Raw genomic sequence first — 16,654 nt, 5'->3', positions numbered from 1 at the left:
TCAGCAGAATATAGACTAGGGAAGCAGACACACGACGACCATAGGAATGGTGTATGGCTTCATGCCACCCGATTCCAGCGTAGGGCTGAGCAGCTGCATCTGCCGAGGCCCGTTAGCTCAGTTGGTTAGAGCGTCGTGCTAATAACGCGAAGGTCGTGGGTTCGATCCCCCCACGGGCCACTACTCTTTTACTACTGCGAAAAGGCAGCGCCGATTTCAGCTGGCGAGTGTGATGACCAAATGATCATCACCCTGCGTGGAAGTTGACAGAGGATCCGAACCCGACTCGTCGGCAAGCACTACAGCATTCACTCGGCAATGGCCATAATATCTTGCATACACTGGTTAGAGAAAATGAAAGAAAATGTCCGATTGCCGATGCGTAACAACTTTGGCCCTTGTCAGTACTTGGGCGGGTGAGCGCATGGGAACACAGGGCACTATTGGCAGTTTTACTTCCTATTTTTGTTTGTCCTTTGTTTTCGGAGCTACAGCCCGATTCGGTCAGGGAGACGCCACCGTGAAATGAAGGGGGCGTGCTGTGTGTCCATCGCCTCGCCTCGCCTCGCCTCTCCTTACCTCTCTCAGTCGTTTCTCGTGCTTGTCGTTTTCATATAGGCCGATTTGAGAGCGTCAGCTCTCGCGTCAGCTGAGCAAAGTCGAGACAAGTCGAGACACACTAAGGGCTGGTATGCAGCGAGTAAGAGGGCGAAAAAACAATAGTTTAAGAGCGCGTGGCAAAAGTACTCATACGCGAAATTAAAAGCCTGCTGCGGTGGCCGGGAATCGAACCCGGATCAACTGCTTGGAAGGCAACTATGCTGACCATTACACCACCACCGCACAAGCGAGCGCCCCGCCACCGCGCTGAGTCGGCTTCCCGCCTGTCGACAGCGGCCGAAGGTGATCGTACCCGGCAGGCGCATTTCGAGGCAGGCTAGGGGAGCACATCCAGACGCATTCGGACAGCGTATCCGCGCACATTTCGCATCCTTTGGCAAGAGTCGGCGCCGGCGACGCAAGAGTACGCAGAGGACCGCGTTCTGGCGGCATCTTTAAGCAGTGCAGTGCAGGATTCAGCGTCTGCAGCATCTTCTCCACAGAATGCTACGGCGCTTGACGGCAGTCCCACTTTCCCTTGAGACATCTGCTCGGGAAGCAGCGTGAAGGTAACGCTGGCTCGAGCATCGGTGGTTCAGTGGTAGAATGCTCGCCTGCCACGCGGGCGGCCCGGGTTCGATTCCCGGCCGATGCATCATTTTGTTTTTTCTCCGGTAGGGGTGCTGCGTGTCTTTCGCACTCGAACTGCGTGAGCCATGAGAATGAACCGCGGGATTCCGTGTGGAAAGAACCAATCATGCAGCGCGGACGACTGCTCGTTTGGACTCCTGCGTGCTATTGTACATACTGGCGTCGGCCTAGCATCGCAAGTTGCCTGCCGCGCCGTGAATGCACGTGTAGCAACAGAAAAAATGAGCCAGGGAGTGCAGACTCTCTACCACTTGTATTCGGTACTTACCAAGACTCCAGAAGGCCTAACGATCGCCTGCCTCGGTAGCGCAGTAGGCAGCGCGGAAGTCTCATAATCTTAAGGTCGTGAGTTCGATCCTCACCCGGGGCATCTAATTTTCTGTGACTGATGGTGGTGCTGGTGCTAGGGCGCCAACTTATTTCTTGTTTGTTATCCACAACGTTTCAACGCTTCAGCGGGAAGATGTTTACTTCCTCTTATTGCTACATACAGCTTCCCTTTTCCTCTTCTCCCAGCAGAGCATGAAGCCAAAAGCATTGCTCTGCGACGTTTGAGGTGCGCGCCTTGCCAGTCAGTATGTGCAAAGATGCTCGCAAAGAGAGCGACAATGCGACAAGCGACCGTACGAACGGGCGAATGAAACGGCCGCATCCGGTGTGGTCTAGTGGCTAGGATACCTGGCTTTCACCCAGGAGGCCCGGGTTCGATTCCCGGTACCGGAACGGAATTTTTTCCACACGAATCGTGACAAGTTTGAGCTGTCCGAGCGGCCGTTTCCCGTCCTGCTCGCAATATAGCTACTGTTTCGTGACCGTCAGCAGAATATAGACTAGGGAAGCAGACACACGACGACCATAGGAATGGTGTATGGCTTCATGCCACCCGATTCCAGCGTAGGGCTGAGCAGCTGCATCTGCCGAGGCCCGTTAGCTCAGTTGGTTAGAGCGTCGTGCTAATAACGCGAAGGTCGTGGGTTCGATCCCCCCACGGGCCACTACTCTTTTACTACTGCGAAAAGGCAGCGCCGATTTCAGCTGGCGAGTGTGATGACCAAATGATCATCACCCTGCGTGGAAGTTGACAGAGGATCCGAACCCGACTCGTCGGCAAGCACTACAGCATTCACTCGGCAATGGCCATAATATCTTGCATACACTGGTTAGAGAAAATGAAAGAAAATGTCCGATTGCCGATGCGTAACAACTTTGGCCCTTGTCAGTACTTGGGCGGGTGAGCGCATGGGAACACAGGGCACTATTGGCAGTTTTACTTCCTATTTTTGTTTGTCCTTTGTTTTCGGAGCTACAGCCCGATTCGGTCAGGGAGACGCCACCGTGAAATGAAGGGGGCGTGCTGTGTGTCCATCGCCTCGCCTCGCCTCGCCTCTCCTTACCTCTCTCAGTCGTTTCTCGTGCTTGTCGTTTTCATATAGGCCGATTTGAGAGCGTCAGCTCTCGCGTCAGCTGAGCAAAGTCGAGACAAGTCGAGACACACTAAGGGCTGGTATGCAGCGAGTAAGAGGGCGAAAAAACAATAGTTTAAGAGCGCGTGGCAAAAGTACTCATACGCGAAATTAAAAGCCTGCTGCGGTGGCCGGGAATCGAACCCGGATCAACTGCTTGGAAGGCAACTATGCTGACCATTACACCACCACCGCACAAGCGAGCGCCCCGCCACCGCGCTGAGTCGGCTTCCCGCCTGTCGACAGCGGCCGAAGGTGATCGTACCCGGCAGGCGCATTTCGAGGCAGGCTAGGGGAGCACATCCAGACGCATTCGGACAGCGTATCCGCGCACATTTCGCATCCTTTGGCAAGAGTCGGCGCCGGCGACGCAAGAGTACGCAGAGGACCGCGTTCTGGCGGCATCTTTAAGCAGTGCAGTGCAGGATTCAGCGTCTGCAGCATCTTCTCCACAGAATGCTACGGCGCTTGACGGCAGTCCCACTTTCCCTTGAGACATCTGCTCGGGAAGCAGCGTGAAGGTAACGCTGGCTCGAGCATCGGTGGTTCAGTGGTAGAATGCTCGCCTGCCACGCGGGCGGCCCGGGTTCGATTCCCGGCCGATGCATCATTTTGTTTTTTCTCCGGTAGGGGTGCTGCGTGTCTTTCGCACTCGAACTGCGTGAGCCATGAGAATGAACCGCGGGATTCCGTGTGGAAAGAACCAATCATGCAGCGCGGACGACTGCTCGTTTGGACTCCTGCGTGCTATTGTACATACTGGCGTCGGCCTAGCATCGCAAGTTGCCTGCCGCGCCGTGAATGCACGTGTAGCAACAGAAAAAATGAGCCAGGGAGTGCAGACTCTCTACCACTTGTATTCGGTACTTACCAAGACTCCAGAAGGCCTAACGATCGCCTGCCTCGGTAGCGCAGTAGGCAGCGCGGAAGTCTCATAATCTTAAGGTCGTGAGTTCGATCCTCACCCGGGGCATCTAATTTTCTGTGACTGATGGTGGTGCTGGTGCTAGGGCGCCAACTTATTTCTTGTTTGTTATCCACAACGTTTCAACGCTTCAGCGGGAAAATGTTTACTTCCTCTTATTGCTACATACAGCTTCCCTTTTCCTCTTCTCCCAGCAGAGCATGAAGCCAAAAGCATTGCTCTGCGACGTTTGAGGTGCGCGCCTTGCCAGTCAGTATGTGCAAAGATGCTCGCAAAGAGAGCGACAATGCGACAAGCGACCGTACGAACGGGCGAATGAAACGGCCGCATCCGGTGTGGTCTAGTGGCTAGGATACCTGGCTTTCACCCAGGAGGCCCGGGTTCGATTCCCGGTACCGGAACGGAATTTTTTCCACACGAATCGTGACAAGTTTGAGCTGTCCGAGCGGCCGTTTCCCGTCCTGCTCGCAATATAGCTACTGTTTCGTGACCGTCAGCAGAATATAGACTAGGGAAGCAGACACACGACGACCATAGGAATGGTGTATGGCTTCATGCCACCCGATTCCAGCGTAGGGCTGAGCAGCTGCATCTGCCGAGGCCCGTTAGCTCAGTTGGTTAGAGCGTCGTGCTAATAACGCGAAGGTCGTGGGTTCGATCCCCCCACGGGCCACTACTCTTTTACTACTGCGAAAAGGCAGCGCCGATTTCAGCTGGCGAGTGTGATGACCAAATGATCATCACCCTGCGTGGAAGTTGACAGAGGATCCGAACCCGACTCGTCGGCAAGCACTACAGCATTCACTCGGCAATGGCCATAATATCTTGCATACACTGGTTAGAGAAAATGAAAGAAAATGTCCGATTGCCGATGCGTAACAACTTTGGCCCTTGTCAGTACTTGGGCGGGTGAGCGCATGGGAACACAGGGCACTATTGGCAGTTTTACTTCCTATTTTTGTTTGTCCTTTGTTTTCGGAGCTACAGCCCGATTCGGTCAGGGAGACGCCACCGTGAAATGAAGGGGGCGTGCTGTGTGTCCATCGCCTCGCCTCGCCTCGCCTCTCCTTACCTCTCTCAGTCGTTTCTCGTGCTTGTCGTTTTCATATAGGCCGATTTGAGAGCGTCAGCTCTCGCGTCAGCTGAGCAAAGTCGAGACAAGTCGAGACACACTAAGGGCTGGTATGCAGCGAGTAAGAGGGCGAAAAAACAATAGTTTAAGAGCGCGTGGCAAAAGTACTCATACGCGAAATTAAAAGCCTGCTGCGGTGGCCGGGAATCGAACCCGGATCAACTGCTTGGAAGGCAACTATGCTGACCATTACACCACCACCGCACAAGCGAGCGCCCCGCCACCGCGCTGAGTCGGCTTCCCGCCTGTCGACAGCGGCCGAAGGTGATCGTACCCGGCAGGCGCATTTCGAGGCAGGCTAGGGGAGCACATCCAGACGCATTCGGACAGCGTATCCGCGCACATTTCGCATCCTTTGGCAAGAGTCGGCGCCGGCGACGCAAGAGTACGCAGAGGACCGCGTTCTGGCGGCATCTTTAAGCAGTGCAGTGCAGGATTCAGCGTCTGCAGCATCTTCTCCACAGAATGCTACGGCGCTTGACGGCAGTCCCACTTTCCCTTGAGACATCTGCTCGGGAAGCAGCGTGAAGGTAACGCTGGCTCGAGCATCGGTGGTTCAGTGGTAGAATGCTCGCCTGCCACGCGGGCGGCCCGGGTTCGATTCCCGGCCGATGCATCATTTTGTTTTTTCTCCGGTAGGGGTGCTGCGTGTCTTTCGCACTCGAACTGCGTGAGCCATGAGAATGAACCGCGGGATTCCGTGTGGAAAGAACCAATCATGCAGCGCGGACGACTGCTCGTTTGGACTCCTGCGTGCTATTGTACATACTGGCGTCGGCCTAGCATCGCAAGTTGCCTGCCGCGCCGTGAATGCACGTGTAGCAACAGAAAAAATGAGCCAGGGAGTGCAGACTCTCTACCACTTGTATTCGGTACTTACCAAGACTCCAGAAGGCCTAACGATCGCCTGCCTCGGTAGCGCAGTAGGCAGCGCGGAAGTCTCATAATCTTAAGGTCGTGAGTTCGATCCTCACCCGGGGCATCTAATTTTCTGTGACTGATGGTGGTGCTGGTGCTAGGGCGCCAACTTATTTCTTGTTTGTTATCCACAACGTTTCAACGCTTCAGCGGGAAAATGTTTACTTCCTCTTATTGCTACATACAGCTTCCCTTTTCCTCTTCTCCCAGCAGAGCATGAAGCCAAAAGCATTGCTCTGCGACGTTTGAGGTGCGCGCCTTGCCAGTCAGTATGTGCAAAGATGCTCGCAAAGAGAGCGACAATGCGACAAGCGACCGTACGAACGGGCGAATGAAACGGCCGCATCCGGTGTGGTCTAGTGGCTAGGATACCTGGCTTTCACCCAGGAGGCCCGGGTTCGATTCCCGGTACCGGAACGGAATTTTTTCCACACGAATCGTGACAAGTTTGAGCTGTCCGAGCGGCCGTTTCCCGTCCTGCTCGCAATATAGCTACTGTTTCGTGACCGTCAGCAGAATATAGACTAGGGAAGCAGACACACGACGACCATAGGAATGGTGTATGGCTTCATGCCACCCGATTCCAGCGTAGGGCTGAGCAGCTGCATCTGCCGAGGCCCGTTAGCTCAGTTGGTTAGAGCGTCGTGCTAATAACGCGAAGGTCGTGGGTTCGATCCCCCCACGGGCCACTACTCTTTTACTACTGCGAAAAGGCAGCGCCGATTTCAGCTGGCGAGTGTGATGACCAAATGATCATCACCCTGCGTGGAAGTTGACAGAGGATCCGAACCCGACTCGTCGGCAAGCACTACAGCATTCACTCGGCAATGGCCATAATATCTTGCATACACTGGTTAGAGAAAATGAAAGAAAATGTCCGATTGCCGATGCGTAACAACTTTGGCCCTTGTCAGTACTTGGGCGGGTGAGCGCATGGGAACACAGGGCACTATTGGCAGTTTTACTTCCTATTTTTGTTTGTCCTTTGTTTTCGGAGCTACAGCCCGATTCGGTCAGGGAGACGCCACCGTGAAATGAAGGGGGCGTGCTGTGTGTCCATCGCCTCGCCTCGCCTCGCCTCTCCTTACCTCTCTCAGTCGTTTCTCGTGCTTGTCGTTTTCATATAGGCCGATTTGAGAGCGTCAGCTCTCGCGTCAGCTGAGCAAAGTCGAGACAAGTCGAGACACACTAAGGGCTGGTATGCAGCGAGTAAGAGGGCGAAAAAACAATAGTTTAAGAGCGCGTGGCAAAAGTACTCATACGCGAAATTAAAAGCCTGCTGCGGTGGCCGGGAATCGAACCCGGATCAACTGCTTGGAAGGCAACTATGCTGACCATTACACCACCACCGCACAAGCGAGCGCCCCGCCACCGCGCTGAGTCGGCTTCCCGCCTGTCGACAGCGGCCGAAGGTGATCGTACCCGGCAGGCGCATTTCGAGGCAGGCTAGGGGAGCACATCCAGACGCATTCGGACAGCGTATCCGCGCACATTTCGCATCCTTTGGCAAGAGTCGGCGCCGGCGACGCAAGAGTACGCAGAGGACCGCGTTCTGGCGGCATCTTTAAGCAGTGCAGTGCAGGATTCAGCGTCTGCAGCATCTTCTCCACAGAATGCTACGGCGCTTGACGGCAGTCCCACTTTCCCTTGAGACATCTGCTCGGGAAGCAGCGTGAAGGTAACGCTGGCCCGAGCATCGGTGGTTCAGTGGTAGAATGCTCGCCTGCCACGCGGGCGGCCCGGGTTCGATTCCCGGCCGATGCATCATTTTGTTTTTTCTCCGGTAGGGGTGCTGCGTGTCTTTCGCACTCGAACTGCGTGAGCCATGAGAATGAACCGCGGGATTCCGTGTGGAAAGAACCAATCATGCAGCGCGGACGACTGCTCGTTTGGACTCCTGCGTGCTATTGTACATACTGGCGTCGGCCTAGCATCGCAAGTTGCCTGCCGCGCCGTGAATGCACGTGTAGCAACAGAAAAAATGAGCCAGGGAGTGCAGACTCTCTACCACTTGTATTCGGTACTTACCAAGACTCCAGAAGGCCTAACGATCGCCTGCCTCGGTAGCGCAGTAGGCAGCGCGGAAGTCTCATAATCTTAAGGTCGTGAGTTCGATCCTCACCCGGGGCATCTAATTTTCTGTGACTGATGGTGGTGCTGGTGCTAGGGCGCCAACTTATTTCTTGTTTGTTATCCACAACGTTTCAACGCTTCAGCGGGAAAATGTTTACTTCCTCTTATTGCTACATACAGCTTCCCTTTTCCTCTTCTCCCAGCAGAGCATGAAGCCAAAAGCATTGCTCTGCGACGTTTGAGGTGCGCGCCTTGCCAGTCAGTATGTGCAAAGATGCTCGCAAAGAGAGCGACAATGCGACAAGCGACCGTACGAACGGGCGAATGAAACGGCCGCATCCGGTGTGGTCTAGTGGCTAGGATACCTGGCTTTCACCCAGGAGGCCCGGGTTCGATTCCCGGTACCGGAACGGAATTTTTTCCACACGAATCGTGACAAGTTTGAGCTGTCCGAGCGGCCGTTTCCCGTCCTGCTCGCAATATAGCTACTGTTTCGTGACCGTCAGCAGAATATAGACTAGGGAAGCAGACACACGACGACCATAGGAATGGTGTATGGCTTCATGCCACCCGATTCCAGCGTAGGGCTGAGCAGCTGCATCTGCCGAGGCCCGTTAGCTCAGTTGGTTAGAGCGTCGTGCTAATAACGCGAAGGTCGTGGGTTCGATCCCCCCACGGGCCACTACTCTTTTACTACTGCGAAAAGGCAGCGCCGATTTCAGCTGGCGAGTGTGATGACCAAATGATCATCACCCTGCGTGGAAGTTGACAGAGGATCCGAACCCGACTCGTCGGCAAGCACTACAGCATTCACTCGGCAATGGCCATAATATCTTGCATACACTGGTTAGAGAAAATGAAAGAAAATGTCCGATTGCCGATGCGTAACAACTTTGGCCCTTGTCAGTACTTGGGCGGGTGAGCGCATGGGAACACAGGGCACTATTGGCAGTTTTACTTCCTATTTTTGTTTGTCCTTTGTTTTCGGAGCTACAGCCCGATTCGGTCAGGGAGACGCCACCGTGAAATGAAGGGGGCGTGCTGTGTGTCCATCGCCTCGCCTCGCCTCGCCTCTCCTTACCTCTCTCAGTCGTTTCTCGTGCTTGTCGTTTTCATATAGGCCGATTTGAGAGCGTCAGCTCTCGCGTCAGCTGAGCAAAGTCGAGACAAGTCGAGACACACTAAGGGCTGGTATGCAGCGAGTAAGAGGGCGAAAAAACAATAGTTTAAGAGCGCGTGGCAAAAGTACTCATACGCGAAATTAAAAGCCTGCTGCGGTGGCCGGGAATCGAACCCGGATCAACTGCTTGGAAGGCAACTATGCTGACCATTACACCACCACCGCACAAGCGAGCGCCCCGCCACCGCGCTGAGTCGGCTTCCCGCCTGTCGACAGCGGCCGAAGGTGATCGTACCCGGCAGGCGCATTTCGAGGCAGGCTAGGGGAGCACATCCAGACGCATTCGGACAGCGTATCCGCGCACATTTCGCATCCTTTGGCAAGAGTCGGCGCCGGCGACGCAAGAGTACGCAGAGGACCGCGTTCTGGCGGCATCTTTAAGCAGTGCAGTGCAGGATTCAGCGTCTGCAGCATCTTCTCCACAGAATGCTACGGCGCTTGACGGCAGTCCCACTTTCCCTTGAGACATCTGCTCGGGAAGCAGCGTGAAGGTAACGCTGGCTCGAGCATCGGTGGTTCAGTGGTAGAATGCTCGCCTGCCACGCGGGCGGCCCGGGTTCGATTCCCGGCCGATGCATCATTTTGTTTTTTCTCCGGTAGGGGTGCTGCGTGTCTTTCGCACTCGAACTGCGTGAGCCATGAGAATGAACCGCGGGATTCCGTGTGGAAAGAACCAATCATGCAGCGCGGACGACTGCTCGTTTGGACTCCTGCGTGCTATTGTACATACTGGCGTCGGCCTAGCATCGCAAGTTGCCTGCCGCGCCGTGAATGCACGTGTAGCAACAGAAAAAATGAGCCAGGGAGTGCAGACTCTCTACCACTTGTATTCGGTACTTACCAAGACTCCAGAAGGCCTAACGATCGCCTGCCTCGGTAGCGCAGTAGGCAGCGCGGAAGTCTCATAATCTTAAGGTCGTGAGTTCGATCCTCACCCGGGGCATCTAATTTTCTGTGACTGATGGTGGTGCTGGTGCTAGGGCGCCAACTTATTTCTTGTTTGTTATCCACAACGTTTCAACGCTTCAGCGGGAAAATGTTTACTTCCTCTTATTGCTACATACAGCTTCCCTTTTCCTCTTCTCCCAGCAGAGCATGAAGCCAAAAGCATTGCTCTGCGACGTTTGAGGTGCGCGCCTTGCCAGTCAGTATGTGCAAAGATGCTCGCAAAGAGAGCGACAATGCGACAAGCGACCGTACGAACGGGCGAATGAAACGGCCGCATCCGGTGTGGTCTAGTGGCTAGGATACCTGGCTTTCACCCAGGAGGCCCGGGTTCGATTCCCGGTACCGGAACGGAATTTTTTCCACACGAATCGTGACAAGTTTGAGCTGTCCGAGCGGCCGTTTCCCGTCCTGCTCGCAATATAGCTACTGTTTCGTGACCGTCAGCAGAATATAGACTAGGGAAGCAGACACACGACGACCATAGGAATGGTGTATGGCTTCATGCCACCCGATTCCAGCGTAGGGCTGAGCAGCTGCATCTGCCGAGGCCCGTTAGCTCAGTTGGTTAGAGCGTCGTGCTAATAACGCGAAGGTCGTGGGTTCGATCCCCCCACGGGCCACTACTCTTTTACTACTGCGAAAAGGCAGCGCCGATTTCAGCTGGCGAGTGTGATGACCAAATGATCATCACCCTGCGTGGAAGTTGACAGAGGATCCGAACCCGACTCGTCGGCAAGCACTACAGCATTCACTCGGCAATGGCCATAATATCTTGCATACACTGGTTAGAGAAAATGAAAGAAAATGTCCGATTGCCGATGCGTAACAACTTTGGCCCTTGTCAGTACTTGGGCGGGTGAGCGCATGGGAACACAGGGCACTATTGGCAGTTTTACTTCCTATTTTTGTTTGTCCTTTGTTTTCGGAGCTACAGCCCGATTCGGTCAGGGAGACGCCACCGTGAAATGAAGGGGGCGTGCTGTGTGTCCATCGCCTCGCCTCGCCTCGCCTCTCCTTACCTCTCTCAGTCGTTTCTCGTGCTTGTCGTTTTCATATAGGCCGATTTGAGAGCGTCAGCTCTCGCGTCAGCTGAGCAAAGTCGAGACAAGTCGAGACACACTAAGGGCTGGTATGCAGCGAGTAAGAGGGCGAAAAAACAATAGTTTAAGAGCGCGTGGCAAAAGTACTCATACGCGAAATTAAAAGCCTGCTGCGGTGGCCGGGAATCGAACCCGGATCAACTGCTTGGAAGGCAACTATGCTGACCATTACACCACCACCGCACAAGCGAGCGCCCCGCCACCGCGCTGAGTCGGCTTCCCGCCTGTCGACAGCGGCCGAAGGTGATCGTACCCGGCAGGCGCATTTCGAGGCAGGCTAGGGGAGCACATCCAGACGCATTCGGACAGCGTATCCGCGCACATTTCGCATCCTTTGGCAAGAGTCGGCGCCGGCGACGCAAGAGTACGCAGAGGACCGCGTTCTGGCGGCATCTTTAAGCAGTGCAGTGCAGGATTCAGCGTCTGCAGCATCTTCTCCACAGAATGCTACGGCGCTTGACGGCAGTCCCACTTTCCCTTGAGACATCTGCTCGGGAAGCAGCGTGAAGGTAACGCTGGCTCGAGCATCGGTGGTTCAGTGGTAGAATGCTCGCCTGCCACGCGGGCGGCCCGGGTTCGATTCCCGGCCGATGCATCATTTTGTTTTTTCTCCGGTAGGGGTGCTGCGTGTCTTTCGCACTCGAACTGCGTGAGCCATGAGAATGAACCGCGGGATTCCGTGTGGAAAGAACCAATCATGCAGCGCGGACGACTGCTCGTTTGGACTCCTGCGTGCTATTGTACATACTGGCGTCGGCCTAGCATCGCAAGTTGCCTGCCGCGCCGTGAATGCACGTGTAGCAACAGAAAAAATGAGCCAGGGAGTGCAGACTCTCTACCACTTGTATTCGGTACTTACCAAGACTCCAGAAGGCCTAACGATCGCCTGCCTCGGTAGCGCAGTAGGCAGCGCGGAAGTCTCATAATCTTAAGGTCGTGAGTTCGATCCTCACCCGGGGCATCTAATTTTCTGTGACTGATGGTGGTGCTGGTGCTAGGGCGCCAACTTATTTCTTGTTTGTTATCCACAACGTTTCAACGCTTCAGCGGGAAAATGTTTACTTCCTCTTATTGCTACATACAGCTTCCCTTTTCCTCTTCTCCCAGCAGAGCATGAAGCCAAAAGCATTGCTCTGCGACGTTTGAGGTGCGCGCCTTGCCAGTCAGTATGTGCAAAGATGCTCGCAAAGAGAGCGACAATGCGACAAGCGACCGTACGAACGGGCGAATGAAACGGCCGCATCCGGTGTGGTCTAGTGGCTAGGATACCTGGCTTTCACCCAGGAGGCCCGGGTTCGATTCCCGGTACCGGAACGGAATTTTTTCCACACGAATCGTGACAAGTTTGAGCTGTCCGAGCGGCCGTTTCCCGTCCTGCTCGCAATATAGCTACTGTTTCGTGACCGTCAGCAGAATATAGACTAGGGAAGCAGACACACGACGACCATAGGAATGGTGTATGGCTTCATGCCACCCGATTCCAGCGTAGGGCTGAGCAGCTGCATCTGCCGAGGCCCGTTAGCTCAGTTGGTTAGAGCGTCGTGCTAATAACGCGAAGGTCGTGGGTTCGATCCCCCCACGGGCCACTACTCTTTTACTACTGCGAAAAGGCAGCGCCGATTTCAGCTGGCGAGTGTGATGACCAAATGATCATCACCCTGCGTGGAAGTTGACAGAGGATCCGAACCCGACTCGTCGGCAAGCACTACAGCATTCACTCGGCAATGGCCATAATATCTTGCATACACTGGTTAGAGAAAATGAAAGAAAATGTCCGATTGCCGATGCGTAACAACTTTGGCCCTTGTCAGTACTTGGGCGGGTGAGCGCATGGGAACACAGGGCACTATTGGCAGTTTTACTTCCTATTTTTGTTTGTCCTTTGTTTTCGGAGCTACAGCCCGATTCGGTCAGGGAGACGCCACCGTGAAATGAAGGGGGCGTGCTGTGTGTCCATCGCCTCGCCTCGCCTCGCCTCTCCTTACCTCTCTCAGTCGTTTCTCGTGCTTGTCGTTTTCATATAGGCCGATTTGAGAGCGTCAGCTCTCGCGTCAGCTGAGCAAAGTCGAGACAAGTCGAGACACACTAAGGGCTGGTATGCAGCGAGTAAGAGGGCGAAAAAACAATAGTTTAAGAGCGCGTGGCAAAAGTACTCATACGCGAAATTAAAAGCCTGCTGCGGTGGCCGGGAATCGAACCCGGATCAACTGCTTGGAAGGCAACTATGCTGACCATTACACCACCACCGCACAAGCGAGCGCCCCGCCACCGCGCTGAGTCGGCTTCCCGCCTGTCGACAGCGGCCGAAGGTGATCGTACCCGGCAGGCGCATTTCGAGGCAGGCTAGGGGAGCACATCCAGACGCATTCGGACAGCGTATCCGCGCACATTTCGCATCCTTTGGCAAGAGTCGGCGCCGGCGACGCAAGAGTACGCAGAGGACCGCGTTCTGGCGGCATCTTTAAGCAGTGCAGTGCAGGATTCAGCGTCTGCAGCATCTTCTCCACAGAATGCTACGGCGCTTGACGGCAGTCCCACTTTCCCTTGAGACATCTGCTCGGGAAGCAGCGTGAAGGTAACGCTGGCTCGAGCATCGGTGGTTCAGTGGTAGAATGCTCGCCTGCCACGCGGGCGGCCCGGGTTCGATTCCCGGCCGATGCATCATTTTGTTTTTTCTCCGGTAGGGGTGCTGCGTGTCTTTCGCACTCGAACTGCGTGAGCCATGAGAATGAACCGCGGGATTCCGTGTGGAAAGAACCAATCATGCAGCGCGGACGACTGCTCGTTTGGACTCCTGCGTGCTATTGTACATACTGGCGTCGGCCTAGCATCGCAAGTTGCCTGCCGCGCCGTGAATGCACGTGTAGCAACAGAAAAAATGAGCCAGGGAGTGCAGACTCTCTACCACTTGTATTCGGTACTTACCAAGACTCCAGAAGGTCTAACGATCGCCTGCCTCGGTAGCGCAGTAGGCAGCGCGTAAGTCTCATAATCTTAAGGTCGTGAGTTCGATCCTCACCGGGGCATCTAATTTTCTGTGACTGATGGTGGTGCTGGTGCTAGGGCGCCAACTTATTTCTTGTTTGTTATCCACAACGTTTCAACGCTTCAGCGGGAAAATGTTTACTTCCTCTTATTGCTACATACAGCTTCCCTTTTCCTCTTCTCCCAGCAGAGCATGAAGCCAAAAGCATTGCTCTGCGACGTTTGAGGTGCGCGCCTTGCCAGTCAGTATGTGCAAAGATGCTCGCAAAGAGAGCGACAATGCGACAAGCGACCGTACGAACGGGCGAATGAAACGGCCGCATCCGGTGTGGTCTAGTGGCTAGGATACCTGGCTTTCACCCAGGAGGCCCGGGTTCGATTCCCGGTACCGGAACGGAATTTTTTCCACACGAATCGTGACAAGTTTGAGCTGTCCGAGCGGCCGTTTCCCGTCCTGCTCGCAATATAGCTACTGTTTCGTGACCGTCAGCAGAATATAGACTAGGGAAGCAGACACACGACGACCATAGGAATGGTGTATGGCTTCATGCCACCCGATTCCAGCGTAGGGCTGAGCAGCTGCATCTGCCGAGGCCCGTTAGCTCAGTTGGTTAGAGCGTCGTGCTAATAACGCGAAGGTCGTGGGTTCGATCCCCCCACGGGCCACTACTCTTTTACTACTGCGAAAAGGCAGCGCCGATTTCAGCTGGCGAGTGTGATGACCAAATGATCATCACCCTGCGTGGAAGTTGACAGAGGATCCGAACCCGACTCGTCGGCAAGCACTACAGCATTCACTCGGCAATGGCCATAATATCTTGCATACACTGGTTAGAGAAAATGAAAGAAAATGTCCGATTGCCGATGCGTAACAACTTTGGCCCTTGTCAGTACTTGGGCGGGTGAGCGCATGGGAACACAGGGCACTATTGGCAGTTTTACTTCCTATTTTTGTTTGTCCTTTGTTTTCGGAGCTACAGCCCGATTCGGTCAGGGAGACGCCACCGTGAAATGAAGGGGGGCGTGCTGTGTGTCCATCGCCTCGCCTCGCCTCGCCTCTCCTTACCTCTCTCAGTCGTTTCTCGTGCTTGTCGTTTTCATATAGGCCGATTTGAGAGCGTCAGCTCTCGCGTCAGCTGAGCAAAGTCGAGACAAGTCGAGACACACTAAGGGCTGGTATGCAGCGAGTAAGAGGGCGAAAAAACAATAGTTTAAGAGCGCGTGGCAAAAGTACTCATACGCGAAATTAAAAGCCTGCTGCGGTGGCCGGGAATCGAACCCGGATCAACTGCTTGGAAGGCAACTATGCTGACCATTACACCACCACCGCACAAGCGAGCGCCCCGCCACCGCGCTGAGTCGGCTTCCCGCCTGTCGACAGCGGCCGAAGGTGATCGTACCCGGCAGGCGCATTTCGAGGCAGGCTAGGGGAGCACATCCAGACGCATTCGGACAGCGTATCCGCGCACATTTCGCATCCTTTGGCAAGAGTCGGCGCCGGCGACGCAAGAGTACGCAGAGGACCGCGTTCTGGCGGCATCTTTAAGCAGTGCAGTGCAGGATTCAGCGTCTGCAGCATCTTCTCCACAGAATGCTACGGCGCTTGACGGCAGTCCCACTTTCCCTTGAGACATCTGCTCGGGAAGCAGCGTGAAGGTAACGCTGGCTCGAGCATCGGTGGTTCAGTGGGTAGAATGCTCGCCTGCCACGCGGGCGGCCCGGGTTCGATTCCGGCCGATGCATCATTTTGTTTTTTCTCCGGTAGGGGTGCTGCGTGTCTTTCGCACTCGAACTGCGTGAGCCATGAGAATGAACCGCGGGATTCCGTGTGGAAAGAACCAATCATGCAGCGCGGACGACTGCTCGTTTGGACTCCTGCGTGCTATTGTACATACTGGCGTCGGCCTAGCATCGCAAGTTGCCTGCCGCGCCGTGAATGCACGTGTAGCAACAGAAAAAATGAGCCAGGGAGTGCAGACTCTCTACCACTTGTATTCGGTACTTACCAAGACTCCAGAAGGCCTAACGATCGCCTGCCTCGGTAGCGCAGTAGGCAGCGCGGAAGTCTCATAATCTTAAGGTCGTGAGTTCGATCCTCACCCGGGGCATCTAATTTTCTGTGACTGATGGTGGTGCTGGTGCTAGGGCGCCAACTTATTTCTTGTTTGTTATCCACAACGTTTCAACGCTTCAGCGGGAAAATGTTTACTTCCTCTTATTGCTACATACAGCTTCCCTTTTCCTCTTCTCCCAGCAGAGCATGAAGCCAAAAGCATTGCTCTGCGACGTTTGAGGTGCGCGCCTTGCCAGTCAGTATGTGCAAAGATGCTCGCAAAGAGAGCGACAATGCGACAAGCGACCGTACGAACGGGCGAATGAAACGGCCGCATCCGGTGTGGTCTAGTGGCTAGGATACCTGGCTTTCACCCAGGAGGCCCGGGTTCGATTCCCGGTACCGGAACGGAATTTTTTCCACACGAATCGTGACAAGTTTGAGCTGTCCGAGCGGCCGTTTCCCGTCCTGCTCGCAATATAGCTACTGTTTCGTGACCGTCAGCAGAATATAGACTAGGGAAGCAGACACACGACGACCATAGGAATGGTGTATGGCTTCATGCCACCCGATTCCAGCGTAGGGCTGAGCAGCTGCATCTGCCGAGGCCCGTTAGCTCAGTTGGT

At 54.8% G+C, this 16,654-nt stretch overlaps 40 non-coding genes across 40 annotated transcripts; 32 read left to right on the top strand and 8 right to left on the bottom strand.

Annotated features, from left to right (window-relative positions):
- The first annotated feature begins 106 nt into the window (after positions 1-106).
- On the top strand, positions 107-180 carry Trnai-aau (transfer RNA isoleucine (anticodon AAU)). Its single transcript has one exon. It is a non-coding gene; the product is annotated as a tRNA-Ile (tRNA).
- Positions 181-771: 591 nt separating this feature from the next.
- Trnag-ucc (transfer RNA glycine (anticodon UCC)) lies at positions 772-843 on the bottom strand. Its single transcript has one exon. It is a non-coding gene; the product is annotated as a tRNA-Gly (tRNA).
- Positions 844-1,184: 341 nt separating this feature from the next.
- Trnag-gcc (transfer RNA glycine (anticodon GCC)) lies at positions 1,185-1,255 on the top strand. Its single transcript has one exon. It is a non-coding gene; the product is annotated as a tRNA-Gly (tRNA).
- Positions 1,256-1,548: 293 nt separating this feature from the next.
- On the top strand, positions 1,549-1,621 carry Trnam-cau (transfer RNA methionine (anticodon CAU)). The gene has a single exon. It is a non-coding gene; the product is annotated as a tRNA-Met (tRNA).
- Positions 1,622-1,902: 281 nt separating this feature from the next.
- Positions 1,903-1,974, top strand: Trnae-uuc (transfer RNA glutamic acid (anticodon UUC)). Its single transcript has one exon. It is a non-coding gene; the product is annotated as a tRNA-Glu (tRNA).
- A 198-nt stretch (positions 1,975-2,172) lies between these two features.
- On the top strand, positions 2,173-2,246 carry Trnai-aau (transfer RNA isoleucine (anticodon AAU)). Its single transcript has one exon. It is a non-coding gene; the product is annotated as a tRNA-Ile (tRNA).
- A 591-nt stretch (positions 2,247-2,837) lies between these two features.
- Trnag-ucc (transfer RNA glycine (anticodon UCC)) lies at positions 2,838-2,909 on the bottom strand. Its single transcript has one exon. It is a non-coding gene; the product is annotated as a tRNA-Gly (tRNA).
- A 341-nt stretch (positions 2,910-3,250) lies between these two features.
- Trnag-gcc (transfer RNA glycine (anticodon GCC)) lies at positions 3,251-3,321 on the top strand. Its single transcript has one exon. It is a non-coding gene; the product is annotated as a tRNA-Gly (tRNA).
- A 293-nt stretch (positions 3,322-3,614) lies between these two features.
- Positions 3,615-3,687, top strand: Trnam-cau (transfer RNA methionine (anticodon CAU)). The gene has a single exon. It is a non-coding gene; the product is annotated as a tRNA-Met (tRNA).
- Positions 3,688-3,968: 281 nt separating this feature from the next.
- Trnae-uuc (transfer RNA glutamic acid (anticodon UUC)) lies at positions 3,969-4,040 on the top strand. The gene has a single exon. It is a non-coding gene; the product is annotated as a tRNA-Glu (tRNA).
- Positions 4,041-4,238: 198 nt separating this feature from the next.
- Positions 4,239-4,312, top strand: Trnai-aau (transfer RNA isoleucine (anticodon AAU)). The gene has a single exon. It is a non-coding gene; the product is annotated as a tRNA-Ile (tRNA).
- Positions 4,313-4,903: 591 nt separating this feature from the next.
- Positions 4,904-4,975, bottom strand: Trnag-ucc (transfer RNA glycine (anticodon UCC)). Its single transcript has one exon. It is a non-coding gene; the product is annotated as a tRNA-Gly (tRNA).
- Positions 4,976-5,316: 341 nt separating this feature from the next.
- Positions 5,317-5,387, top strand: Trnag-gcc (transfer RNA glycine (anticodon GCC)). Its single transcript has one exon. It is a non-coding gene; the product is annotated as a tRNA-Gly (tRNA).
- A 293-nt stretch (positions 5,388-5,680) lies between these two features.
- Trnam-cau (transfer RNA methionine (anticodon CAU)) lies at positions 5,681-5,753 on the top strand. The gene has a single exon. It is a non-coding gene; the product is annotated as a tRNA-Met (tRNA).
- A 281-nt stretch (positions 5,754-6,034) lies between these two features.
- Positions 6,035-6,106, top strand: Trnae-uuc (transfer RNA glutamic acid (anticodon UUC)). The gene has a single exon. It is a non-coding gene; the product is annotated as a tRNA-Glu (tRNA).
- A 198-nt stretch (positions 6,107-6,304) lies between these two features.
- On the top strand, positions 6,305-6,378 carry Trnai-aau (transfer RNA isoleucine (anticodon AAU)). The gene has a single exon. It is a non-coding gene; the product is annotated as a tRNA-Ile (tRNA).
- A 591-nt stretch (positions 6,379-6,969) lies between these two features.
- Positions 6,970-7,041, bottom strand: Trnag-ucc (transfer RNA glycine (anticodon UCC)). The gene has a single exon. It is a non-coding gene; the product is annotated as a tRNA-Gly (tRNA).
- A 341-nt stretch (positions 7,042-7,382) lies between these two features.
- Trnag-gcc (transfer RNA glycine (anticodon GCC)) lies at positions 7,383-7,453 on the top strand. Its single transcript has one exon. It is a non-coding gene; the product is annotated as a tRNA-Gly (tRNA).
- Positions 7,454-7,746: 293 nt separating this feature from the next.
- Trnam-cau (transfer RNA methionine (anticodon CAU)) lies at positions 7,747-7,819 on the top strand. Its single transcript has one exon. It is a non-coding gene; the product is annotated as a tRNA-Met (tRNA).
- A 281-nt stretch (positions 7,820-8,100) lies between these two features.
- On the top strand, positions 8,101-8,172 carry Trnae-uuc (transfer RNA glutamic acid (anticodon UUC)). The gene has a single exon. It is a non-coding gene; the product is annotated as a tRNA-Glu (tRNA).
- A 198-nt stretch (positions 8,173-8,370) lies between these two features.
- On the top strand, positions 8,371-8,444 carry Trnai-aau (transfer RNA isoleucine (anticodon AAU)). The gene has a single exon. It is a non-coding gene; the product is annotated as a tRNA-Ile (tRNA).
- Positions 8,445-9,035: 591 nt separating this feature from the next.
- On the bottom strand, positions 9,036-9,107 carry Trnag-ucc (transfer RNA glycine (anticodon UCC)). Its single transcript has one exon. It is a non-coding gene; the product is annotated as a tRNA-Gly (tRNA).
- Positions 9,108-9,448: 341 nt separating this feature from the next.
- On the top strand, positions 9,449-9,519 carry Trnag-gcc (transfer RNA glycine (anticodon GCC)). Its single transcript has one exon. It is a non-coding gene; the product is annotated as a tRNA-Gly (tRNA).
- Positions 9,520-9,812: 293 nt separating this feature from the next.
- On the top strand, positions 9,813-9,885 carry Trnam-cau (transfer RNA methionine (anticodon CAU)). The gene has a single exon. It is a non-coding gene; the product is annotated as a tRNA-Met (tRNA).
- A 281-nt stretch (positions 9,886-10,166) lies between these two features.
- Positions 10,167-10,238, top strand: Trnae-uuc (transfer RNA glutamic acid (anticodon UUC)). Its single transcript has one exon. It is a non-coding gene; the product is annotated as a tRNA-Glu (tRNA).
- A 198-nt stretch (positions 10,239-10,436) lies between these two features.
- Trnai-aau (transfer RNA isoleucine (anticodon AAU)) lies at positions 10,437-10,510 on the top strand. Its single transcript has one exon. It is a non-coding gene; the product is annotated as a tRNA-Ile (tRNA).
- Positions 10,511-11,101: 591 nt separating this feature from the next.
- Trnag-ucc (transfer RNA glycine (anticodon UCC)) lies at positions 11,102-11,173 on the bottom strand. The gene has a single exon. It is a non-coding gene; the product is annotated as a tRNA-Gly (tRNA).
- Positions 11,174-11,514: 341 nt separating this feature from the next.
- Trnag-gcc (transfer RNA glycine (anticodon GCC)) lies at positions 11,515-11,585 on the top strand. Its single transcript has one exon. It is a non-coding gene; the product is annotated as a tRNA-Gly (tRNA).
- A 293-nt stretch (positions 11,586-11,878) lies between these two features.
- Positions 11,879-11,951, top strand: Trnam-cau (transfer RNA methionine (anticodon CAU)). Its single transcript has one exon. It is a non-coding gene; the product is annotated as a tRNA-Met (tRNA).
- A 281-nt stretch (positions 11,952-12,232) lies between these two features.
- Trnae-uuc (transfer RNA glutamic acid (anticodon UUC)) lies at positions 12,233-12,304 on the top strand. The gene has a single exon. It is a non-coding gene; the product is annotated as a tRNA-Glu (tRNA).
- Positions 12,305-12,502: 198 nt separating this feature from the next.
- Positions 12,503-12,576, top strand: Trnai-aau (transfer RNA isoleucine (anticodon AAU)). The gene has a single exon. It is a non-coding gene; the product is annotated as a tRNA-Ile (tRNA).
- A 591-nt stretch (positions 12,577-13,167) lies between these two features.
- On the bottom strand, positions 13,168-13,239 carry Trnag-ucc (transfer RNA glycine (anticodon UCC)). The gene has a single exon. It is a non-coding gene; the product is annotated as a tRNA-Gly (tRNA).
- Positions 13,240-13,580: 341 nt separating this feature from the next.
- Positions 13,581-13,651, top strand: Trnag-gcc (transfer RNA glycine (anticodon GCC)). Its single transcript has one exon. It is a non-coding gene; the product is annotated as a tRNA-Gly (tRNA).
- Positions 13,652-13,943: 292 nt separating this feature from the next.
- Positions 13,944-14,017, top strand: Trnam-cau (transfer RNA methionine (anticodon CAU)). The gene has a single exon. It is a non-coding gene; the product is annotated as a tRNA-Met (tRNA).
- A 280-nt stretch (positions 14,018-14,297) lies between these two features.
- On the top strand, positions 14,298-14,369 carry Trnae-uuc (transfer RNA glutamic acid (anticodon UUC)). The gene has a single exon. It is a non-coding gene; the product is annotated as a tRNA-Glu (tRNA).
- Positions 14,370-14,567: 198 nt separating this feature from the next.
- Positions 14,568-14,641, top strand: Trnai-aau (transfer RNA isoleucine (anticodon AAU)). Its single transcript has one exon. It is a non-coding gene; the product is annotated as a tRNA-Ile (tRNA).
- Positions 14,642-15,233: 592 nt separating this feature from the next.
- Positions 15,234-15,305, bottom strand: Trnag-ucc (transfer RNA glycine (anticodon UCC)). Its single transcript has one exon. It is a non-coding gene; the product is annotated as a tRNA-Gly (tRNA).
- Positions 15,306-15,646: 341 nt separating this feature from the next.
- Positions 15,647-15,717, top strand: Trnag-gcc (transfer RNA glycine (anticodon GCC)). The gene has a single exon. It is a non-coding gene; the product is annotated as a tRNA-Gly (tRNA).
- Positions 15,718-16,010: 293 nt separating this feature from the next.
- Positions 16,011-16,083, top strand: Trnam-cau (transfer RNA methionine (anticodon CAU)). The gene has a single exon. It is a non-coding gene; the product is annotated as a tRNA-Met (tRNA).
- Positions 16,084-16,364: 281 nt separating this feature from the next.
- On the top strand, positions 16,365-16,436 carry Trnae-uuc (transfer RNA glutamic acid (anticodon UUC)). Its single transcript has one exon. It is a non-coding gene; the product is annotated as a tRNA-Glu (tRNA).
- Positions 16,437-16,654: the final 218 nt, after the last annotated feature.

This window comes from Schistocerca serialis, chromosome 2 (genome assembly GCF_023864345.2).
Source record: "Schistocerca serialis cubense isolate TAMUIC-IGC-003099 chromosome 2, iqSchSeri2.2, whole genome shotgun sequence".
NCBI classification, from domain to species: Eukaryota; Metazoa; Arthropoda; class Insecta; order Orthoptera; family Acrididae; genus Schistocerca; species Schistocerca serialis.
Note: the sequence above shows the minus strand (reverse complement) of the source record. Positions and strands in the feature narration are given on the sequence as shown.